The sequence below is a fragment of the Macaca thibetana genome, chromosome 10 (assembly GCF_024542745.1).
Source record: "Macaca thibetana thibetana isolate TM-01 chromosome 10, ASM2454274v1, whole genome shotgun sequence".
NCBI classification, from domain to species: Eukaryota; Metazoa; Chordata; class Mammalia; order Primates; family Cercopithecidae; genus Macaca; species Macaca thibetana.
The window spans coordinates 16967506-16991733 of record NC_065587.1 but is presented as its reverse complement, the minus strand read 5'-3'; the positions used below and the strand labels follow the sequence as shown (position 1 = coordinate 16991733).

The 24228-nt window shown below is 47.2% G+C and overlaps 1 protein-coding gene across 2 annotated transcripts in view; it reads right to left on the bottom strand.

Moving 5' to 3' along the window:
- Positions 1–21040, bottom strand: part of LARGE1 (LARGE xylosyl- and glucuronyltransferase 1) — a 633432-nt gene extending 612392 nt beyond the window's left edge. The window contains exon 1 of one of the 2 annotated variants that reach the window (XM_050745851.1): positions 20629–21040. The gene's annotated coding sequence lies outside the window, so the exon portion shown is untranslated. Of the gene's footprint in view, positions 1–18157; positions 18257–20628 lie in introns of those variants that run through there. The other variant, XM_050745855.1, reaches the window with a different exon arrangement.
- Positions 21041–24228: the final 3188 nt, after the last annotated feature.

Below are 24228 nucleotides of genomic sequence, written 5' to 3'. Positions count from 1 at the left end.
GCTACTGGAGAGGCTGAGGTGGGAGAATCACTGAGGCCCAGGAGTTCAAGGCTGCAGCGAGCTAGGATCACACCACTGCACTCCAGCCTGGGCAACAGAGTGAGACACCATCTCTATAAAAAGTAAAATTAAAATGTTGAAAAGACAATCCTCCCATCAGTTAACACAATCTACGTTGGCAGATAAAGGGGTGATGATACATGGATGACTGATTCAGGCCCTCAACCTGAACATATGCATACTTTAACCACATCGTATAGCAAATGGCTTTCTAAAATTGTACCAAATTTGCAGGCAAGCAAAATTTGGGAAGGGGATTTCTGGGTTCTGATGTGAAAAGACTACAATTTGAAAGCTGCTACCTACTCCCCACATCTTTTCGGCTGTGATGTTTCATTCTAAAGAGACAGACGAGACAATGAACATACAAGCCACATTAAAACAGTAATTAGTGCAAGAGCAAGAACAATGACAACTTCTTGACAAAGTGGAACAATGAACAGGTTTGTCATAGGCAGAACCTTAAAGATTAGCTCTGAGAATGAACAGAAATCATTCCAACACAACAGTGGCACTTTTACCGCTTGGGCCAAATGGACTCATAAAACCCCACACTTGACAACTTTGGTCCCTAAGACACACAAAAACACAAGATGACAAGACTCTCTCACACACAGGTGTGCTGGCATGCCCAGCAGAGCTCTTGGCCAATCCACTGCTCCAGTGAAAAGAATAACATGAGCTTTGGTCTGAAAGACAGAGTCGTGCCTTAGGGCAGCCACCCATCCCATTCCCCAGAAAGTCTTAAAACTCATTTCACAACCCAAGTCCACCCTCAGAGTATCTCAGAGAAGCCGTCATCTGCAAAGACAATGCTACAATTCCCACATGGCAGCACTGAGCCTATGGAGGTAAAGGTCTGGGTTCTCACTATCCAACCCCAAGCATTTTTCACAAACCCACAACCAGTTCTCATCTGTACGTTTTGTCTTCTCTCTACTCTTAATAAAGAGAAAGCACTACCCAAATAATAAACTCTACATCAAACTGAACCATCCCTGAAACAGTCTGCACTGCCTAGGTGAATCTGTTACTAATTTGTGTTTCAAACAAGATATGTACATTGTTTTTCAAAATACAACTCATTCACAGCGTTAAAACAACAGATGATGTTATAGGCTGAATTCCATCCCCTCCCCCAACTTCATATGTTGAAGTTCTAACCCCCAGAACCTCAAAATGGGACCGTTATTTAGAGACAGGGTCTTTAAAAAGGTGATTAAGTCTGGGCACGGCGGCTTATGTCTGTAATCCCAGCACTTTGGAAGGCCAAGGTGGGTGGATCACCTAAGGTCAGAAGTTCAAGACCAGCCTGGCTAACGTGGTGAAACCTTGTCTCTACTAAAAATACAAAAATTAGCTGGACACAGTGGCGGGTGCCTTACTGTAATCCCAGCTACTCTGGAGGCTGAGGGAGGAGAACTGCTTGAACCCGGGAGGCGGAGGTTGCACTGAGCCGAGATGGAGCCATTGCACTCTAGCCTGCGCAACAAGAGCGAAACTTCATCTCAAAAAATAAAAAGGTAATCAAGTTAAAATGAGGTCATTAGGGTGGGCCCTAATCTACTATGACTGATGTCCTAATAACAGAAAGAGATTAGAACACAGACACACGCAGAGCGAAGACCATATGAAAACAGCAGGAAAAGACAGCCACATATAAGCCAAGGGGCGAGGCTTTTGCCAACACCCTGACCTCAGACTTCAAGCCTCTAGGACAGTGAGAAAATACATGAATATTGTTTAAGCTCCACAGTCTATGGTACTTTGTTACGGCCACCCTGGCAAACTAAAATAGATGGAATTCCACCATTCTGAATTTTTAAAAAAAATAAATACAATCACATAACGATTTTAAAAACAAATGGCAAAACACATTGTCAGGGATTCTTCACCGTGTCCTTAAAAGTCTTGAAATTGGCTGGGTGCAGTGGCTCACGCCTGCAATCCCAGCACTTTGGGAGGCTGAGGCAGGCAGATCAGGAGGTCAAGAGAATGAGACCAGCCTGGCCAACATGGTGAAACCCTGTCTCTACTGAAAATACAAAAATTAGCTGGGCGTGGTGGCAGGCACCTGTAATCCCAGCTACTTGGGAGGCTGAGGCAGAAGGATCACTTGAACCCGGGAGGAGGAGGTTGCAGTGAACCAAGATCGCACCACTGCACTCTAGCCTGGCGACAGAGGGAGACTCCGTCTCAAAACAAAACAAAACAAAAAAAGTCTTGAAATGACCAATGCAGGGAACAGAAGGTAGCACTGATGCCATTGTGTCAATGGGCAGATGAGTATCCTAGCAGGGAAAGTGTTGACTGGCACTGGTAGGGGAAGTACACACAGGATAGTCAAAAGGTTTTATAGAAACCTGTGGTCTCTTTTGTATGACTTCTAGATCTTCAGACTAATCTTCCTACTGAATATTTTGTGGCATTTTGTCTACCCAGCTTCTCTCCTAGAACCACTCCTTCCCTACTCTTCAAGGAATTAAAATAGGACTGACCCCTTTCCTCCTACTAGCTCCAGGGATGCGGTGGAGGTTCTTCCAACAAGATTACAACATGGGCTTTTTTTTTTTTTTTTTTTTTTTTTTTTTTTTTGAGATGGAGTCTCACTCTGTTGCCAGGCTGGGCTCACTGCAACCTCTGACTTCCTAGTTCAAGTGATTCTCCTGCCTCAGCCTCCCGAGTAGCTGGGTTTACAGGCGTGTGCCACCACGCTCGGCTAATTTTTGTATTTTTAGTAGAGATGTGGTTTCACCATGCTGGCCAGGTCGGTCTTGATCTCCTGACCTCGTGGTCCACCTGCCTCAGCCTCCCAAAGTGCTGGGATTACAGGTGTGAGCCACCGCGCCCAGCCACAACCAGGACTTTTGCCAGATATACTGGAGAAAAGATGCTTTTCCTCAGCTGCGATGGTGTGGTGGGTCAAACGTGCACCCAGGGCTCCTGGCATCCTGTGGTGACAGGCTGCCTGAGAACCTAGCCAACACAGAAGAAGGCAGAGCCAGGCGTGGGGCAGCAGAGTCGGTGATGCTGTTCGAGGACTTAGATCCAGCCCTGCCTGACACTGCCCTCGGGTTTTCAGTTACTTAAGCAGATAAAGTGGAATGGCATTTTAACATCACAATGAGTTCCGTTTCTAGAATTCGTACCTGAAACAGTCCTCAGTGAGCCCCTGAGGCACTCTGGCGGACACGATCACATGACTAGCTACATGTGTAAAAGTTTCCTCAACATTTAAAGGATGTTTATATTAACCTGAAACCCCACAGAATTTCAAGTGTGCTTTATCAGGAGGGCAATGTATGAGCTTTAGGAAATACTGATGTCCTTTAAATTCTGCGGAAAAAAATATTCAGGTGTATAAGGGTCTATGGCAGAAAACAATTTAAAAATTACCCACTCCAAACTTCAGTATCTGAGACAGAATAATACAGAGGTATAAGTATTTAAGCTTTTTTTTTTAATTTTCTTTTTTTTTTTTTGTTTTGGAGACAGCATCTTGCTGTGTCACCCAGGCTGGAATGCAATGGCATGACCACGGCTCACTGCACCCTCAACTTCCTGGGCTCAAGGAATCCACCTCCCAGGCTCCCGAGTAGATGGGACCACAGGCATGCACCATAATGCCCAGCTAATTTTTTTTTTAACAGATGGGGTTTTGCTATGTTGCCAGGGCTGGTCTTGAACTCTTAGGCTCAAGCAGTCCTCCCACCTTGGCCCCTCAGTGTGCTGAGATAACAGGCGTGAGCCACCATGCCTGGGCCCTTGAATTCTGAAATTTGAAAAACGTGTACTGCCGTGCCTATTTTTAGTCTGACATAAAGTTTTCATCCTAAACTACATAATTTCTAAGGATACAATTTTCAGCATATTGTAAACATTAACATTTTAAAATAAAACTTTCACATCACAGTTTTAAATGGAATCTAGCAATCTGATATCCATCATTCATTTTAAAAATCCAACAGCAAGTTATTTTTTAAGAACTGAAAATGTTGTATCATTCTTTCACATGAGAAAGGGGCTTAAATGCCCTGTTTCTGGCACCAAGTTTCAACAGGGAAAAAACAAAAGGGAAAGGGACAACCATGTGGCAGTGCTGTGATTAGAAGGACCTCAACATACCAATTTCAAAGAGTTCCTTTGTTAGGTGGCCCTTGAGGTTTTCATACCCAGAGCAACATGCCAGAATAAGACTACTTCTGGCTAAGAGCTGCGCCTTTACAAAATGAGGGAGGATAGGGCCAGGCTCAGTGGTTCACACCTTTATTCCCAGCACTTTGGGAGGCCGAGGAGGGTGTATCACCTGAGGTCAGGAGCTCGAGACCAGCCAGACCAACAAGGTGAAACCCCTTCTCTATTAAAAATACAAAAATTAGCCAGACGTGGTGGCGGGCACCTGTAGTCCCAGCTACTCGGGAGGCTGAGACAGGAGAATGGCTTAAACCTGGGAGGCGGAGCTTGCAGTGAGCCGAGATTGCGCCACTGCATTCCAGCCTGGGCGACAGAGCGAGACTCTGTCTCAAAAATTAATTAATTAATTAATTAAATTAATGAAAATAAAAATAAAATGAGGGAGGATAACCATGAAAGGTGGATTGGGAGAACCGTGGAACAGACAGGGAGTCTCAGGTCGATCAATTTCAGGGAAGGGCACATATGTGAGGCTGGAGATGTGAAAATTGATTTTCTTAGAACTACCCACATCTGCATATTCCATGAAAAGTCTTCACGGATTTCCCAGGGGTGTGTATATTTCTACTATCAGGATACCTGGGTTGTTGGATTATAGGACAGAGATTAAAAGCAAATATTCTGAAAACAAAAATCATTTCCAGTCTCTGCACTTTATTACTTGAGCAAATAACCTCTCCAAGCCTCGGTTTCCTTAGCTGTAAAATGAAAGTACTCAGCTTAGAAAGCTGTCAAAAGGCATCATGCTGGTAAAGCACGCCTCAGTACTGTTTCTAACAAATTGCTAAGGAAAGGGCCTTTCCTATCCCATTCATTGGCTCCCATCTCTCTTAATTGTCAGAGCCCAAATTTCCTACGAGAGAAAAGTGTAAAGTGGACAGAAAACACCTGAAAAATTGCCTCAGGTGATTAGGGGGCAGGCTTTTGCTTTTACCTTCAGGGCCTCTGCAAATTTTCTGAGATCTCTGGACAGGGCTAAGAAGAGAAAGACTATGGCCTCTTCCTAATCCCCAGGAGCTCTTGGTTTTCTGGTTGAACCAAGCACAATTACCACAAAGTGGGGAAGGCAAAGAGATGAAGGGAAAGGAAATGAAGCAACTCTAAATAACTGAGTGCATTCTCAACATAACACACACATTAACAAATTTAATGAGCTCAAAAATGCTGTATTTCCAAAGGAGTTATGGATAATTCCAAGCAGAGGAAAAAGAAAAATGGCAGAAGCTAAGACCCAGAGAAAGCATCCCTTGGTATGGATTAAATCAGACCACTACTGGAGAAGCAGCAGGGCTTCCTGAACCATATAACCAACACCGCATGCCAAGTGCAAGTTCATAAAGTTTTGCTAGTGCTTGGATCACACAAACCCTCTGATATGCCCAGGGCTCCTCTGTCACTCCTCTGTGATTTGCTAAGCAAACCTATTCATGTAGCGCTCACGCCTGGCTTACAAGGGCAGTGCCATAAAAACCCAAATGGACCTCACAAATACTAGAGGCAATACTAAATATTCTAACATAAACATGTGGTTATGTGGAGAAGAGTCTTTAGGCACCGCTGCTAAGCTCCAGTACAAATTTATCCAATCCTCCCTAGCCACTCCCCATCACTGTCTGATAGTTTCTCCATCAATTATGACTGCCATTCTGCATCTGGCTCTTTAAAGAATGGGGAATGCTATTAAACATAAAAGGTACAAGGTTCTTCAAGTCCTCCTACCTGCTAATCCTCCACTTCAATACTCAGCCCTTGAGAGCTTGTGTGAAGACATTTCTTTTTTCTTTTTCTTTTTTTTTTTTTTGAGACAGGAGTCTCGCTCTGTCGCCCAGGCTGGAGTGCAGTGGTGTGATCTTGGCTCACTGCAAGCTCCGTTTCCCTGGTTCACACCATTCTCCTGCCTCAGCCTCCCGAGTAGCTGGGACTACAGGCGCCCGCCACCACGCCTGGCTAATTTTTTTTTGTATTTTTAGTAGAGATGGGGTTTCACCATGTTAGCCAGGATGGTCTCGATCTCCTGACCTTGTGATCCGCCTGCCTCGGCCTCCCAAAGTTCTGGGATTACAGGTGTGAGCCACCGCACCTGACCTGTGTGAAGACATTTCTAGGTCTGGATTGATTACTAAGATGCATTCTCCCTCACCAGCACCACCAGATTTCCTGAAGGCATCAGTGCACCCCAGGAAGGCCCAATAGCCATTCTGGTCATTGGTGAGGGGGGAAGGGATTCTTCAGATTCTGAATACTTTGAGAGGCTAATTCACATCAACCCATCTACCCCTGCAGCACAGTATGATACTCAAGGTTTAGCCAGAAAGGGTTACATTATGCCTGAGTCAATGAAATCTAAAACGACAACAACAACTATTTATTGTATTGACTGCATGTTCCAGGCATATGGTAAAACCTAGAAGATCCCCTGAGATGCAGTTTTACTGAAAGGCTCCCGCTCTCTAGCAAAACAGTCAGGTTATTGCACAGAAAGTGCAGCCGCAGAAGTCAGACTGAGTTGCAGATGCAGTTCAGTGCTCAGTATCAGGAAAAGCTTAAAAGGCAGGACTACCTGAGCCGGGTTCTGAAGGAAAAATACAAGTGTCCGGGCAGATAAAGAAGGAGAGAGCTTACCGGGCAGGAGGGGTTATGTGCACAGCTTGACAGGTCTAGGGGGGAAATAATCAGTAAAGAAGAAAATGATTAAGTTACAGATTGGTGATGCATGAAATAGGGGTGGCCAGGGGTGGGGGATGAGATTGCAGAGAAAGGCAGGCCTGGTTCATAACAAGCTTTGTGTGTCCCAGTAAGAGAGCTGATGTTTTCCAGGGGCTGACAGTGAGCCAGCGAGGGTAAGTACCCAGAACATTCTAGAAAAACCCTCGTTCCTTAAAGATTAAAAATAAAGACTTGCTGTCTTTAAGGGATTAGATTATCCTATTTGAGAAATTCTGTCATCCAGAATGGCTTACCCCACAATGCTGGAAAGTGTGTACCGTAATCTCAAAGCAAGCTCCTCCTCAGGCAGAGAAACACCAGCTATCACAGGAAGCAAAGAAACTGGCTTCACTTTTAAGGTGAATCCAGAACCCAGATGTCAGAGCTCCAAGCATTTCGCTCTCAGCTCCGTGCAGCTGCTTTAGGAGCCACTCATGAGGAAAAGAAGAATTTTCTCTATTATGCCCCTTACTGGGTGTCATCCAAGGCTAGGAAAAAGGTTGTTCTATAACCCTGAGCCCATTTAAACAAATCCCCAAAAAGAGAGGCCCCAAAAAGTGTATTTTCACCAAAGCCCTACCCAAAGCCAAGCCAAAGGAGAAAGTGCTATTTTAAGACTTGCTGCTTGTGTCACGAGTGGACTTTATTCCAACAAGGCCATGTTACAGTGGGCAATGAAAGCCATCTCAGACTTCCATACCAAGCAAATGTGTGTGAGCCAGTGATTCAACAGAGAAAACTCCACAAGCTTCCCTTCTTCTGTCCCTCCTATAACAGTTCCAACCTGGCGGCCCTTAGAACTTCATATATGAACTGGTACAAAATCCTGTCCAGTGGTCTCCCAGCCTCTATCTCTCCCCGCTTCAATCTGTCCCCGGCACGATGCAGGTGCACCTTCCAAAACAAGGGCCTTGAGCACACCACATCCTCCTGATGAAAAGTCACCCTGCCTTCCCAAAGCCCACAGGCCCTAACTAACTCACCAACTTCATCTGCAATGCCTTGCGAACAGAAACCCAAGGTGGCTTCCTCTCCAACCTGAAAAATGTATTTGTGCTTGCCAAACTACCCTCCCTTAATCCTTCCATTCAGATTTTACCTGTCTTGTATCCAAAGACCCAACTCAAGTCCCACCCCTCCTTTCAGTTTGAGAAGCTAAAGGAAGCTCCCACCTCTGACTTCCCATCCGTGTTCAGCCTCCACAATGCACACATCCATTCACTGCACTGCTACATCCTTTCTATTGTTGCTCAGAACTGGTCATTTAATCTTCTACTGTTGCGTACCTTATGACATATTTTTTCCAAGCTCTCCAACTATGTCCCTGAGGGCAAGGGCAGGAGACTCTGAATTTAATTTAACAAATGTTTAGTGGAGGAGTAGTAAGTACTAAGAGCTTAGCAAGGTGCTTTCATAGATACAAGGATGGGTGCCACCTAGTCACAGCCTCTAATATCTAAGTGAAGGGATAAGAATTAAAGTATGTAGATATTGACAATGCCAAGCCGAAGATGGCCAAGCACAGCCCTTGATTTGGTTGGTGTTTGGTGATGCCTCCTCCTACCCTATCCTCCCATCTCCTAATCACTAAGACCCAAATCAAATATTCTCATCTTGACCTCTTCAAGCAAAATGCTACCTAATACACTGTCCTCTGGGCCCTCTGAATTTCACTCATCCCCTTAGGAGACGCTTCTTCCCTCACCAAGACGAGGCTCCTGAAAGGATGATGAGTGACTCGGCACCTCTGTGTTCTGCTGTCAAGCCAGGACCTGCACACAGTAGGAGCTTGATCAACGTTGGCTGAGCAAGTGAAGGAAACGCCACAAAGAGACAGAGTGCCACAGAGCCTACGGTCAGGAAAGATTTCAGCCAGACAGAGACAAGACAGAGGATGGGGGCTTCGATCCAGCAAAAACAAAACAGCATAACAAGGCCACTCGAGTGGGAAAACAAGGGGCATTTTTAGGCGACAGCTAGTAGGCTGGGAACAGAGAAAACCTGGAGAGGAGGCCTAGGAAATATCGCGAGGCCAGAGAGGCAGGGGAGCCAGGGGCAAGGTCAGTCCTGGAACAACAAACGGAGTAGTCTGAGCAGCCGAGAGTTGAGTCCTGGCTCCTTCTACATGGCTGTGCACAAGTGTCAGTTTCCACATCTGTGAAGTGGGAGAGTGAGCACATCCCCCTCCCAAGGTTGCTGTAAGAATAAAATAACAAAAATGATCAAATGAGAGAGTGCCCGGCACAAAAGAAACACTCGAAGAAGGTGCTTTGGGTGCAGATCAGATGGAAGCGGAGCATGCTGCAGAGAAGGGAGGGCTGAGGACCAGGGAGCCTGGGTTCTGGTTCCACCTCTCCTCTGAATAACCATCTTGACCTCCCTTAGGTCTGGCCTTAGTTTCCACAGATGTAAAATGAAGGTGTTGGTCTAGTGGGGCTCCAAGGTCTCTTCCAGCCTTGGTACTCTCTCAACACAGCAGCTCTACCTTACAGAGGGTAGGCATCAGAGAGCACTCGTGTAACTGAGAAACCCAGCAGGCAGGGAGTCATATTGGCAAAGGGGTAAAGACACCAATATGGCCGAGGAGAGTTCTTCCTGCTGGGCACCAAGGACTGAGTCCCTCCCTCCATTCTCCCAAGTTCACTTCGTCGTCCTCCTGACATGGGAGCGCCTGTCTACATCTAAGTCATTTCATAATCGTCGTCATCCATGCTGGACAACAACCATCCTAAAGTTTCTCGTATTGAAAATGTCTTCCCAGGCATTTTCAAGGCAACTTGGCATGTAAATGTGAACACGCTTGACAGCACGTCCATTCTTCTCATTCCAGATAAGTTAAAATCCCTACAAACTCGGAGGAAAGAAAGCACGCATTTCGGTATTGTACTCTCCTTGCCTTTTACAAAGCCATCAATGTTTGTACCACAACAATGATCCTTCAGAGAATTCATTCTGCTGATCTGAAATATCCTTCACATTTTTAAAATAAAAGCTGCTGGGAGACGCCTTGAGGAGTTCAAGTCTATCTCATCACCATTCAAGTCTACAGTTACTCACCCTCGTCTCCCTCCGCCATCACCTCCACCCCAGTAATGAAAACACGACCATTCATTCACAAAATAAATCATTCAGTGTGGACACGACTACTTACTAACTGCAGACCTACTAAGCACCAGCGCCCCTCTTGAAGAAAGGAAAAGCCCCACCGGCCTATCAGCTTGCCTCTATGCTTCCCTTGGCTCCTGAAACCACCACAAAATGCCATTCCCAGGTGAGAGCTGACATCAGTCAAGGAGGCTATTAAACAAACAGTGGTAGCACATGAAGGATCTACGCCAACTGTTCTAAAAACAAAAGGGGAGGGGATGGCTTCTAGTTAGCTGCAGCTAGGTTCACCTTACTCAATAATAACAAATATGCATTTAACGTATCCAAGGCAGATGCAGAAATCCCTAACCACAGAAAAACACTCAAGAGCCCAAGATTCCCTTATGAATTTAAAAAAAAAAAAAAAAAGGAAGAAAGAAATCCCTAGATGCCCATGTTCTGCTGTAAATCATCCTAAATTCTATGGCTACCACAGAGAGCTGGAAAGATCCACAAGTCCTTTCTTCCCAATTGGCCTTGGTAATTCAGAAAAGGACTATGTTAAGAGCAAAGCTCTCTCAGTAGTCAGGGTTCCATCTCCATCTGTGTCTGCTGCCTGTCCAAGGCACAGCCCCATAATGTGACAAAAGAGGCTCAAATTATGGGTGAGGCTGCATTTTCAATTCCAGCCCTAGCCTGTGATTACCTGCAACTCCAGGTTGCCCAAAATTACCTCTGAAGCCTTAAACGCCTTACATTTTATTCCATTCCTAGAACAAATTCTTTTTTGGAAACCTTCGTAAGACATAAAGGAACAACAACAATGGGAAAAAAAAGCCCTAGATATTTCTGTTACAGTGAAGGAAGAACCAGTAGACAAGCATGATTTTGATTTTTTTTTTTTTTTTGAGACAAAGTGTCACTCTGTTTCCAGGCTGGAGTACAATGGCCGTGATCTCGGCTCACTGTAACCTCTGCCTCCCAGGTTCAAGTGACTCTCCTGCCTCAGCCTCCCAAGTAGCTGGGATTACAGGCATGCACCACCATGCCCGGCTAATTTTTTGTATTTTTAGTAGAGACAGGGTTTCACCATGTTGGCCAGGCTGGTCTCAAACTCCTGACCTCAGGTGATCCACCCACCTTGGCCTCCCAAAGTGCTGGGATTACAGGTGTGAGCCACCATGCCCGGCCTGATTTTGATATCTTTTGATGTCTCATACACATCGCCTCTCCTGTATACTCAAGCAGAACAAAACGAATTCCATGTTTCGGCAATTATAAAAACTCAGAATCCTGCAAACTCTTACCTAATTTACTTTTTAAACCACTTCTGTTCTTGATATAGTCTTAGAGGTAGAATGTGCGGGTGATTAAGGAACTTATGAAGGTGGGTAGGTGAATACTGTTATCTCCAGGAAGAACAGTAGTTGAATAAGTAATCTGCCAAAAGTAAGTAAGCGATGTAACCCCACGTGTTCGGTTAGCAGTTATGACAGTTTACGTAAACACCAGACTACTTTCTGCAATACAGTTGAATACAAGGCTTCCTAGTGGGTTATTTGTTAAAACATTCTAGTTTATGTTTGAAAAGTCCTTGGTTTTGTTTTTGGTTTTTTGTTCGTTTTCTTTTGATTTTTTTTTTTTTTTTTTTTTTTTTTTTTGGAGACAGAATCTCGCTCTGTCGCCCGGCTGGAGTGCAGTGGCACAATCTCGACTCACTGCAACCTCTGCCTCCCAGGTTCAAGTGATTCTCCTGCCTCAGCCTCCTTTGTAGCTGGCACTATAGGCGTGCAACACCACGGTCGGCCAATTTTTTATGTATTTTTAGTAGAGATGGGGTTTCAGCATGTTGGCCAGGATGGTCTCAATCTCTTGACCTCATGATCCGCCCACCTCAGCTTCCCAAAGTGCTGGGATTACAGGCATGAGCTACTGTGCCCAGCTGAAAAGTCCTTGGTTTTACATAACAGGTGAGGCTTCCAAAAGGGTCTGTCATGATTGTGTTCATCAAATAATTTGAAATATAATAACGGAATTAGCTATTAAAAGGAGACTCACTATGAATCCCTTTAGTAAGGTAAAAATCTTTTTGTACTGCAATTAACTTATCTTAAATTATTTGGTTTTAAGATCCCATTTTATATGCCAACTTCTCCTAAAATAGAGCACTCCTCCACTGGCTTCAACTCCCAAATAAGAATGGAACAGACCTCCTGTTCCAAGTATTTACACCATACTTACTTCAGATCTCCTCTCTCCAATAAGCAATGCCTTCTACCCCCAGGAGATTAGCCATAGTGAGGAGCCCTCTTTCTAGCAACTCACACATTTGGAGGCATCAACCTAAGTCACTTTGCAATTTTCCTGACTTGTGTATCTACCCAATTGCTCTTCTACTCTATTTTTCTTCGAAAGACCCTTGGTATTCATCTAACAGCTCCCCCACAAGGTAATCTCCCATTCAGGCCAAATGAATGGGTTTTCCTTCCCAAGTTACAGTCAGGGCTTTGCAAAATTCAGAGAGGTCAACTCAGCTTTTATTTACTTAATTATGAAATAATTACAATATTCAGCATTGTTGCTGTTGTTTTTAATCACAAAGCACATAATTCTCAAATAGTGGTCAAGGAACAGTGTAACATTTCAGAACTAACGGGTTTCCACCATAGGTAAGAAGTTAGCAGGCAAGTCTGGCTGCTACTGTATGAAAATGGCTCTATGACCAATCACAGACTTTGTGATTCTTTTCTTCAGCCTTATGTATTTGTAGTGCTTTACATTTCAAGGAAGAGTGCACCTTTGAACTGATTGGGCCTCTTTCTTTCCATTTTAGAGGGAAAAAACTAGACAATCTAAAGAGTAGTCAGTGTAGAGGCTAAGCTAACTGACGGACTGAGCCCCTTTCCCTCCCTGGGCCTCTAAATTCCTACTTACAAGGTCAATAACACGCTAATGTATAGAGACAGCGCCTGAAGCCCAGAGATATCAAGAAATATTCTAAGGTCACATAGCAAGTTAGCACAGGATGATGCAAGAGTAAACTTCAGATCCCCCAGGCTTGATTAAAGCACCCTGTCTCCCAATCAACATAGGGATGGATGATAGAGACAAGACAAACATACAATCGTAAACACACAGACACACAGATACACACACATACACACACACACACACACACACACACAGAGGGACAGAGAGAGGCTTCTAACTTTTATCCCCATTGTCCTTCTGCTTGCTGTTTCTAAAAAATATACTAAATATACCTGGCCCTGGAGATTGCTGTTACAACTGTGATTTTCCACACTCTCTAATATCCTTTAGGCGGTTACATTGTTGCTTGTTCGTCCTCACCATAGTTTCCTCATTTCAAGAAACACACACGTGCAGACATGTGCACCTAGGCTCCCATTCCAAATATTCAAAACTGTTTCTTTTCTAACAGCAAAGAAAGTTTAGACTAGAACTGAAATGATTATAATACAAGAATCTTGTTCAGGTGTTAAACACAACCATAACTCTACCCAGAGCAAATCTGACAAAATGGAATTTGTTCTCACCTAAGTGTGTTTTTTTTCATACTATATCATTTGTCAGGTAACACTGCCATTTTTCCCACTGCTGCATAATGACATAATGAAAGTGCCAAGTGTAATTCATGTACACAAGAGGGCAGACTTAGGGTTGACAAGGGACCCTTTCTTGATTTGCATTGCTAATAGTTTTTTAAAGAACAGACAAAATGCTACATGTAGAATGATAATGGACAAAAAAGGAAATTTTCTGTTTGTAATAACAATGAGGAATAACCAATTAGCATTCTCAGATTTTATCTCGCAACCATTCTTGCCACTATTTGAATACACAGAGCAAGAAGCTGGGGCACGGTCCTCAGCATGGAATCCTATTAAATTATTTCTCTTCTAACACTGCATTTCCCTTTGGGCACATCCCACCTTCCAGCCATACTATGACTAGTCTCCATACACACCACAATAGATAACTTTAGGGTTTCCATGCTGTTCTGTCTGCCTGCAATTCCCTTCCTTCCTACTCCCCTGGGAAGTTCAAACTCATCTCTTGAACAAGTTTGCAGGATAGTACTTACTGGGTAATAATAGTTGAATGTCTGGGCTGGGTATGGTGGCTCATGCTTGTAATCCCAGCACTCTGGGAGGCTGAAGCAGGTAGATCACGAGGTCAGGAGTTCGAGACCAGCCTAGCCAAAATGGTGAAACCCCGTCTCTACTAAAAATACAATAATTAGCTGGGCACAGTGGTGGGCACCTGTAATCCCAGCTACTCGGGAGGCTGAGGCAGGAGAATCGCCTGAACCCGGGAGGCAGAGGTTGCAGTGAGCCAAGATCGTGCCACTGCACTCTAGTCTGTCTGACAGAGAAAGACTCCATCTCAAAAAAAAAAGAAAAAACAAAGAAACAAACAAACAAAAAAATAGTTGAATGTCTGCCTCCCATAAAAGACTAGAAGCTAAATGTAGAACCTCTGTAACCTCCACACACAGCATGGCACCTGCCACAGGGTAGATGGTCTATTATTACTTGTTAAACGAAAAGATGAAAAGTCTTATAAAATACATTTAATGAAGCCTTAACTTCACTGGGTGCTGCCTGCTACTCTCCACATGCCAATGTGACAGAGAAATGCTGAACACCTCTCAATGAATGGTAAATACTCCAGGTAGAGCAGCCTCACCAACACTAAGCAGATTTTGCAAGGTGGCTGTATCCCCAAGGTGTGTCAGTGGCAGGGTGCCTGGAGCTCTCAACCTTTTGGGTCTCATATCCCCCACCCCCAATTCAGTATGCTCCTCCTTTCTGAGAATCTCCAGCCAAAAAGACACCTTCATCTTGTTCACGGACCATAAGGAAGGCCAGCCTCCTGCCTCTACTTCTGCCATCTGGCTTCCATCAAATTCGTAAGACCCCATTCATGTCTTAGGATGACAGCATATATCCTCCACAGGATCGGTTTTCAATCGTTGGTGCTCAATGGCAAATGCAATGGTATTTTCCTGTTCCAATCCCTTACCCCTTGGCTGTTCTGCGCCCAACAGAATCAATCTATAAAGCCTGAATGTTAGAAATAAAGCTTTCTGCTGACCATTTTTCCTAGACCACAACAATAGCTCCCCTTCAACCACCTAAATATGCACTACACATATGGGTAAAAGGTCACAAATGCAGTCTACCAGACCCAGGGTTCAGGGAGAAGTAATAACTCAGGTGGGTTCACGGGTTTCAAACAGAGTCTAACTCTACATGCTGAACTGGGCCTTTAGGAATCCCGTATGACCAACATCTTGGTGATATTTACCTGTTTTTGTGACAGTATTCTAAACTGAGCAGGCTCTTCTTGGCCTCTACCTGGCATCTTGCCTGTCTCCCCCCACCTCTGGAATCAGCTTTGATAAGACTTAGCTACTTGGGTAAATCTAGGCAATGGGGCAGTCAGTGCTCTTCAGGGAAGCAGCATTATCTTCCAATTCTGCTGGAAGGCCTGTAGACACTAATGATTTCATACTACTAAAGGTGCAGAGAGCATCTGAGATGGAAGTGCAACTACGCTGTCAAAACATCTCTAAGTATAAAGAATGTATTTTTAAGGGGAATTTGAACTTTGATGGAGTCCACTGCAGAGACATTTTGAAGCCATGTGATTTTATGATGACTGCAGGAAATATGCCATCAAAAACCAAACAGAAGTGTTGATTACAAACTGTTAGGGAACTTAAAGTTAGGATGGTCTAATAGTCAAAGGATAGAGCCTTTGCACAGTCCTTAAATACTTAGAGATTGTAATTGAGTCTTTTCAGAATGTCACATAACATTTTGCAGTTAACTGGTTCTAAGTTGTCCAAATGACAATTTAGATGTGAGCAGGCCCATCCGTTAGGCACTCAGAATCCACTCATTAGTGCAAGCCTGTACTGGATACCAAAAAGTCTGTCTCACGAATCCTCAAGATTAAACCACAGTCTCACGAACCCTCAACATAAATCGCAGGCTCATGAACCCTCAAGATAAACCACAGTAACACAGGCCCTGGTGCTTTCTTCTTCTTCAGTGGTGGAAAAGATAACTAGTCCCCCCTAGTGTCCTGCTACTGTAGGTGGCTGAAGGATGGCGACACTACAGGACGCACCCTCCCTGCACTGTGCATCAACTTTAAAGCGCAGCTCAGGAACCCGGAAACAAAGGAAACCTTCACAACCTTCCCAAGAGATGGAAGCACTTCCGAGACCTATGATGAGATGAAAAAACCCTTTCATTTCATTTCTAAGGCCCTTCCAGGTATGGTTTAAAAACCAAAGGTATCTGCATTAGCTCACATCAAAAAGTTCATCCACACCCCAGCACACTTCATTAGGTGAAGCAGGAGGGCCCACACTTGTCAGCAGCTACTGCTCACTCCACAGCAATCCCATCTTCCCTTTAAAACCCTCTCTGTCCTGCTAGGGAGATTTGATTCCTTTCCTCGCCACTCTCGAAAACCCACTAACCTCTAAATCTTGGTGACTTTTGCCTCTCTGTTCCAGTGAGTTTTCTTCCTGGCATGGAATTAACAGGGACAGGCTCGATAAATGTGTTCTCCACAAGCAATTTTCACTGAAGTAAAGTACTCTTGAACAATAAAGGTACACTAAGAGATGTGTGAAATCTTAAAGCCGGCGTTTTTATTTCTTTTATTTTGATCCCTAGTGAGGACCAAGTGTGCCGGTGAGTAATGTCACCCATTTGTGAGAGATGGGAAAATAAACCACCACCACTTGTTCCTTCCTTAATTTAGAAGCTTTCCTTATCTTAAGTCTATGGAAGCTGACTCCTGAGGTGGGAAGAGAGGAGAGGTGAGGAGAAAAATTAACCTGAGGTGACCGCCTCCACGGAATGATAAGCAGTTCAGGTCTCCACACCTGTGTCAGAGAGAATAGGCATCTGCATATCAGGGAGGTAGACGCCCCCACCTGCCACCCCCTCCGTTCCTTCCCTTGAAGGAAGCAGGAGCCTGATCTCCCCCGACTCCCTCCTCTCTCTCTCTGTCTCTGGGCACTTACATAAGACCCTGTAAAACTTCCAGTGACATTCACGGAAAATGTAAGCTGCTATTTTGCTCCCTCAGGAGATCATTTTAATGGACTGAGTGACAAAATTCACGGATTCTGAATTCAGCAGAAACCTGCTCAACCGAGGTACATCAGCATAGGGACAAAAAAAAAAAAAATCCATCCCCATTAAACAGGGTCACCCAAGGGATGGATTCAGTGTACAAGAGACAATCTGTTCCCTCCGAAGTGACCCACTTAAAATCAGATTGTTCTGGGGGAAGCTCACAGGTTTAATAAATTTCAAACAGGCAAGGACAGGCTTGTACAACTGAGGTTCCTTAAGAGGAACATTTAAAAGAGGATAAGGCAATGAACTAAATAACTTGAGGATACACAAACTTTGGAGTCCTCACTCCAAAACTTCAAAAGTAGTGACATTTACAAGAATGTCTGGATAGCTGTACACTGATCACTCCTCACAAGCAGCTTTGCCTAATAGGAAGGACATGCTGGCTGGGTTCCCCCCCTACAGATAGCAATGCCAACCAACCACTCTGTCCTAAAGAGGGACTCGCAAGCTGTAGCTGCTCGCCCCCAAATTGCCCCGGACTGTCTGCAAGAAGAAACAAGAAAAGTTATTCACAGCATCACACCAGGAAAGGTAGTTGTGTACCGCCCAAGACGGGCCTCTCCAAACACGGCAGGCTCCGCAAACTACAGGTGCTCACCGCTAACAAGTGAGGCCCCGGGTGCGAGTATCGGTCACATGCACTCCTGGTGTTAACCAGAAACAACTCCCGGCTCGCTCCCCTGCCAGCAGCCTGTGTGCCCAGAAGCGGAGCAGGCCCTGAGGGGGTCCTCGGGACGTCGGAGACTGAGGGCTTCCACCTCCAGCCTCTCCAGGGCTCCCGGCCAGGGCAGCAGAGGGTGTGCCCGGCCTCCCCGCCAGCATCCCGAGTACAGGGGGTACCAGCGACAGGTTCGGAGAACTTGTCCGGCGCTGCACACCACGGCGCCCCCGCGGCGACTCTCGCACTCCGGGGCTCTTACCTTAGCCGTGACTGCCGCCAGGCAGAGGGAGACGCGGAAGAACCGGGTGGCGCGGCGGCGCCGCCGCCTACGAGGCGCACGGGGTCCGGGTCAGGGTCCCGGCAGGCGCTGCCCTACTCGGAGCGGCGGTGCCAATCGCAGAGTTCGGGACTGCCCCCGGCTCCAAATGCCGCGGCGAGGGTCCGGGTCGCCCAAGCTGAGCAGTGTCCCTTCTTCCTCTTCCTCCGGGGCCGCTGCCTGGAGCTGCTCCCGGCCCGGGGGACTCTTCCGAGCCAGGGGCGCCCCGCATGGGCAGGGGCCTGGGTCCGCCTCGGGTTGGGTCCAGGGAGCGGCCGCCGGGGCCGACTCCACCTCCCGCGCTCCCAGCCGATTCGTCCCTTCAGGGCAGGGCCTGCCCGCGAACGGCCCGGCGAGGCGAGCGCGGCCGCGCCCCCAGCTTCGGGCGCCCGGGCTCCAGAGCGGCGGCGGGGCAGGAACACACCGGCCGGGCCAGGCGCCGAGCGCGGCGGCGCGGGGCGGGGGGGCTGCAGCCGGCCGCGGCGCGCTCTCCCCCAGGGCCTGCGCCGCCCGCCAGGGGCTCCGCGGGAAGGAGGCGCCGGAGAGGGCCTCGCCCCGGCCTGGGGCGCGGGGCCGGGGGCGCGGGGCTAGGGGAAGCGCCGCGGGAAGGTCACGGGAGCGGAGGCGCGGCGAGCGGATCGCGGTGCGGTGGGTGCGGGGAGCCGAGGCGGGCGGCCCCCGCCGCCGGGAGCGCTCGCCAGCCTCGGCCGCCGCCGCCTCCGAGATGCGCCGGCTTCCCGGAGCGCCCGGCGCTCGGAGCTGGGCGGCCGCTGCAGCCGCCACGGGCAGCCGGGCGCCGCTGGCCGGAGCCGGCGCGCGATCCCCGCCTCCCGCGCCCGGTCAGGAGGGGGCTGCCGAGCTGGGGCCGACAGGGGCGGGCGCTGGGGTCCGGGCTTCGGGCTGGCCCCGCCGCCTCCGCGTGCCCAGAGCTCCGGACTCGCTCAGCAGCTGCAGTGACTGTGTGTCTGTGTCATGTCTGTGCAGCCGGGGGGGACCGCGAACCGGGGCTGGGTTCCGAGCGGGGGCGGGGCCGGCGCCCTCCTTGGCGCCCGCCTCCGACCCCGTGACCGAGCGGCCGACCAATGGCAAGCTCCGCAGCCGCGCGGACCGAAAGTTCGCCCCCGCAAGGCTCCGCCCCCCGGCGAGACTCCGCCCCAGTGCTTCTTCAGCTCGCTGGCAGGCAGGCGGAAGCAACACCCGGAGCCGGGATCCCGGGCCGGGTCGGGATGAAAGGGTGCAAGCTGAGAGCTCCCCGCCCTTCTTCCCCCCCACCCCGGCCGCTCCCGGCCGCCTCGGGTTTGGCGTGCCTCGCGGAAAGAGGGGGAAGGGAAGCGGGACGGGCTCGCAGCTGCCGTGTTAGAGACGCTCGCAGGCTTGCAGGACCATGCAGCGTGCTCCCCAAATTGCACAAAACAGCCGTCGTGAGAAGTGGGAAGTTTCCCCGCCTCGGGTCGCCGCTTCTCTCAGAGGTGGGCATGGTGTGGGGCAGCTGGAGTCTGTGAGGAGCCCCGCTGAAGGGCTCTGACGGCATCTTTCTGGGCTCAGTTTCCAAGAATCCTGTCCAAGGCTTCCTGTTCCTCTGAGGAAACTACATTCTGTTTCCCCCACCCCAAACACACACCCCGTGCACGCACAACACGCCCCTCCCCTGCTGGTTTTATTCTCGCTCTTTCCCTCTTGGCATAAGAACCCGGCGCGCAACATCCCTCGAATGGACTTCCAGCCTCCCAGTTCTAGGAACGAGGGTGGGGTGCTGAGAGTCCTCCCAAGCCACAGGAGGAGTGGGCGAAATGGGTCGGGGTACAAGGGCGGGGGTGTGAGAATGGATGGAAGGAGGATGCCCTCGAGAGAAGACCCAGAGGAGGCGAAAGCAGAGAGGCAGGGAGAGAAAGAGGACGCCGAGGGCTGCACAACTCCGACTCGGAGACTGGAGCTCCGGGCGCGCGATCCAGCTCCCGGGTTTTTCCCCAGCTCGGTCCCAGGGCTTCTAGGGTCCCCTTCCCCCCGGGTTTCCACCTCTCCCCAGCCGCGCGGGCCGCCGGGTCTCTGCCTCCCCTCTGCGCGCCTCTCCGCGCTCCAGGACTCTGGCGAGGCAGCGGGAAGCCCACCCTAGTTCTTGGAAGGGGCAGGGGAAGGATGGGCTGGTGAGGGGGCGCGCGGGAAAAGGCCGCCGAGCTCGGGCTGCCGAGCTGACCCCACTCCTCGAGGTCGGGCTGGGGGTGGGCAGGGGCTTCCGAGGCTCGGCCCCTGCTCCGCTCCGGACCTGGCTCCCGCCTAGGTAACCACACTCTCGGCCTTTGGCTTGACCGAGCTGGGACCCTTCTCCCATCCCCCTTCCCTCCAGCCTCTTGAAACAACGACCCCCACCAGCAGCAGCAGCGCCCGCTCTGCCCCGGCTCCGGGGCGCTGTTTACCTAATCTCAGCGGCTGACGGAGCCCAGCAGAATGCGAAAGGGAGGCAGCGGTGGCACAGCAGCGTCCCGGGCGAAGAAGTAAAAGACGTTTGCTTTGGAGCTTCGGGATAAGTTAACTGCGAGGCTGGGGTCCTGCTGTCTTATCTCTGCGGGGATAAGTCTCACCGTGCACGTTGCAGGCATAGCCGATCTGTTTTGATGCCATTACCGTATCGGAGAAGAACATTATATGAAAAACTATTACCTAATATTCTAGAGACCATTGAAGTGTCAAAGTTTAATGCCAAGTGTTTTAGCTCGAAGGCTGCTCAGTTCTTCCTCTGACGTGCAGCTCTGTTCTAGAACGCGCTGAAAACAAGGGGATCATTTTTATTTTTTTGCCGCCCGAATGTCCTTCCTTCCTACTCTCTTCCTCCTCTCTCACCCCCACCCCCGCCCCGGAACCGGGTAAAGTTAAAGCCAGAATTTGTACTTTCTTTTTACGTTTTGCTTTTCTTCACTTCATTAGTGGTGTAAAATGCATTGTTACAGCATATTAGCATATTAATAAAGATAACGTGACTCAGGAAAGGAAAAGAGACCTGAAATTTACAAGCGAAGGAGAAATAATTGAATAACATCAGCAACTAAAAGATAAGCTTGCGGGAAAGAAATATCTCCATTATAATTACTCAAGTGTACATTCTCTAGATAGAATCTAAGAAAGAAAAATGTGACCATCGTGGGGGAGATAGCAATGTTCACGCTGGTCAGTAACGCATGTTGAAGACATAATGCCTTATTAGTGGATTTCACAAAATGTACTTGCATTGGTCAATAAGCACCTTAAATGTGGAAAAGCTTTGTTTTATCAAATAAAGATTGCAAGTTCCTGCAGTCACTGGCATAGCTAATGCTCTAAATGATATTAATGTTGTCAGACTGAAATATGCCACATACTGAGCCCTCTGGTTAGTACATCAAGCCCCCACGTTTAAAGTATTACGTTGGAAAATTGTAAAGCACCTCAACTCCCCAGTCCAAGCAACTAAATATGTATATGAATATACATGGAAACCCTGAAGTAGGATGTAGTTACTAGGAATTATAGCCCTTTGACACAAACCAAGATATAAATGTCTTAAAAGGATTTCCTCTACGATATAGTATGAGAATGCAGAATAAAATATGTAAGGTGATATATCTGTTATTTCTAAAGAATGAGCACAGCTTTTGCTGAGAACCGAAAAATGAAAAAAATAAATTGAGCTATCTAAACCAACTGTTATCTATTTATCTCCACACAGTTATTGTACCTGTCACTGAAGAGATTCGGAAAGGTCTGATTTTTTTTATTAGGGTCAAGGAGACCTTAATCCTAAGAAACCTGAGGTCTTAAAACAGCCACTAGGGGGCCCTAAAGGCATCTCAAAGAGGAAGCCAGAAAACACTCCGTTTTTCTGTGTACCTGATACAAGGAACCGGGGAATCTAAAGACAGGTTAAGAACACAGTGCACTGTAGTCCCAGCACTTTGGGAGGCTGAGGCGGGCGGATCACATGAGGTCAGAAGTTCGAGACCAGCCTGGCCAACATGGCGAAACCCTGACTCTACGAAAAATAGTAAAATTATCCAGGTGTGGTGGTGGGTACCTGTAATCCCAGCTACTCAGGAGGCTGAGGCAGGAGAATCGCTTGAACCCGGGAGACAGAGGTTGCAGTGAGCCGAGATCACACCATTCCACTCAGCCTGGGCGACAAGAGCAAAACTCCATCTCAAAAAAAAATAATAATAATAATGCAAAGTTTGGAGGCAAATCTAGTTTTATGTAATACATGACCTGAGTCCAATTTTGACTCCTAAGTCAATCTAGTTTCTCAACTCTTTTCTCACCTCCAAGAAAGGAAATATTGTATCCTTGAGAGGAGGGTTACCTAATACTCTCAACCGTCTTAAGGTCAGCACAATTCTGTTTGCCATTCCAAACAGGACGTTCTTTCAAAGATTTGAGGACTGTTTTCTGAATGTTTTGCACATTCTTCAAGAGCCAGATAACAAGACGACTGAATTCTCACAAAGAGGATATTTAAAAGATTTAGCAACCTGTACAGCAGGGCACCCACCTGCCAACTTATTTGAAGTCAAGCCAGCCACAGGGGCACTAGCATTAGAGCTGAGTCCTGAAGGCCTCTGCTAGGCCAGACATGTATTCTTTAGTGCCGGGTTCTGGTGAAATGGTGGTGTTAATGTTGGGAGGAAGGAGTGGTTCCTGCAGCAGGCGTGAGGAGGCAGGGTATAGTGGGAATGGCAGCCAGTGGTAGTGGAGGGGTGCTTACTCCAAGGGTAACTTAGCCAGTATGGAAGGATTGCAGTATCTTAATTAATGTTATATTTGTCAAAACAACTAAATGTTGGGTCTGATCCTACAGAAAGCTGCCTAAAATTTTTAACTAGCAATCAAATTTTCAGGGCTTCCGGATCCTTAGCAGTCACATAATATTTTTTCCACATCTTACCAGCAGGTAAAGTTAAGATGTCCTTTATGAGGGTCAAGAATCAAACAACATTCAGATAGCACGGGTTTGAAAAAGCCTAGTTTTCCTTAAACCAATGCTAGATAAATATCTGCCAAAGATGCTGTGTCCCAACACACTTCAAGCAAAAATTTAAGCACCTGGCATGAAACATTGCTCTTTTATTTAGGCCAATAATCAAAAGACATTCCTGAGCAAAACAAATGCCTCCATCAGGGCTAAGCAAAGAAATCACTTGTTAGGTAAAGAACGAAAAAAACATTGCAAAAGCCACCGAATTAACACTAATGGAAGTGTGATTTGAACATAATTTAAGTAAAAACAAAGCAAGTCCAGAATGGAGACATGAAATAGGGAATGGGGACTGTCTTTCTTTGTGGAATGAAAAATATTTTATGTTCACATCATCATGTTCATTAACAGGCAAGATACAGGTATTCTCAAAATAGCATTATTAACCTCCAGAAGACTTGTCCTGCAAAGCTGAGAGCCAGCTAATTAGAACAAATTTGGCTGTAGATAGAGAATCCCGTTGTCTTTAGGAGAGAGGGTTTATTCGCTCGCCAGCTGTGAAAGTCCGTCGGAGTAGGACTTTGTCAGGTGTTGGCTCTCTGACCACCTTATGATAAAATGCTGAACTGGGGAGTCAAAGACCCTCTAGAGACAGAAAGGAAAAAATCAGTGCCAAAGAGGTCAACTCAAAGGACAAAGGGAGCTTTTCTTCTCAAGGAAAGGGGAGCTCAAGCTAGTGGGCCATAAGATCCTCAAGACAAAAATGAAAATGAAAAATGTAAACATTGGTAAAAGCACCAGAGTCCTGAAATGAAAGATGAAGACATATACCTTTTGGAGCTTTTTAGTGAGAAGCCCTGTTTGAAGGGTATGTTTTATCAGTTTCTGTTTTCTCCTCCCTCTGTTTAAGAGAGCTATGAGGCAGAACATCTCAAAGTTGACTGTGTAGCCAGATCACCTGGGAAATCTTTTTAAAATGCAGATCCCGGTTCTGTAGGTTTGGGGTGAGGTCTGAGACTCTGCTTTTCTTTCCTTTTTATTTATTTATTTATTTTTTGAGACAGAGTCTCGCTCT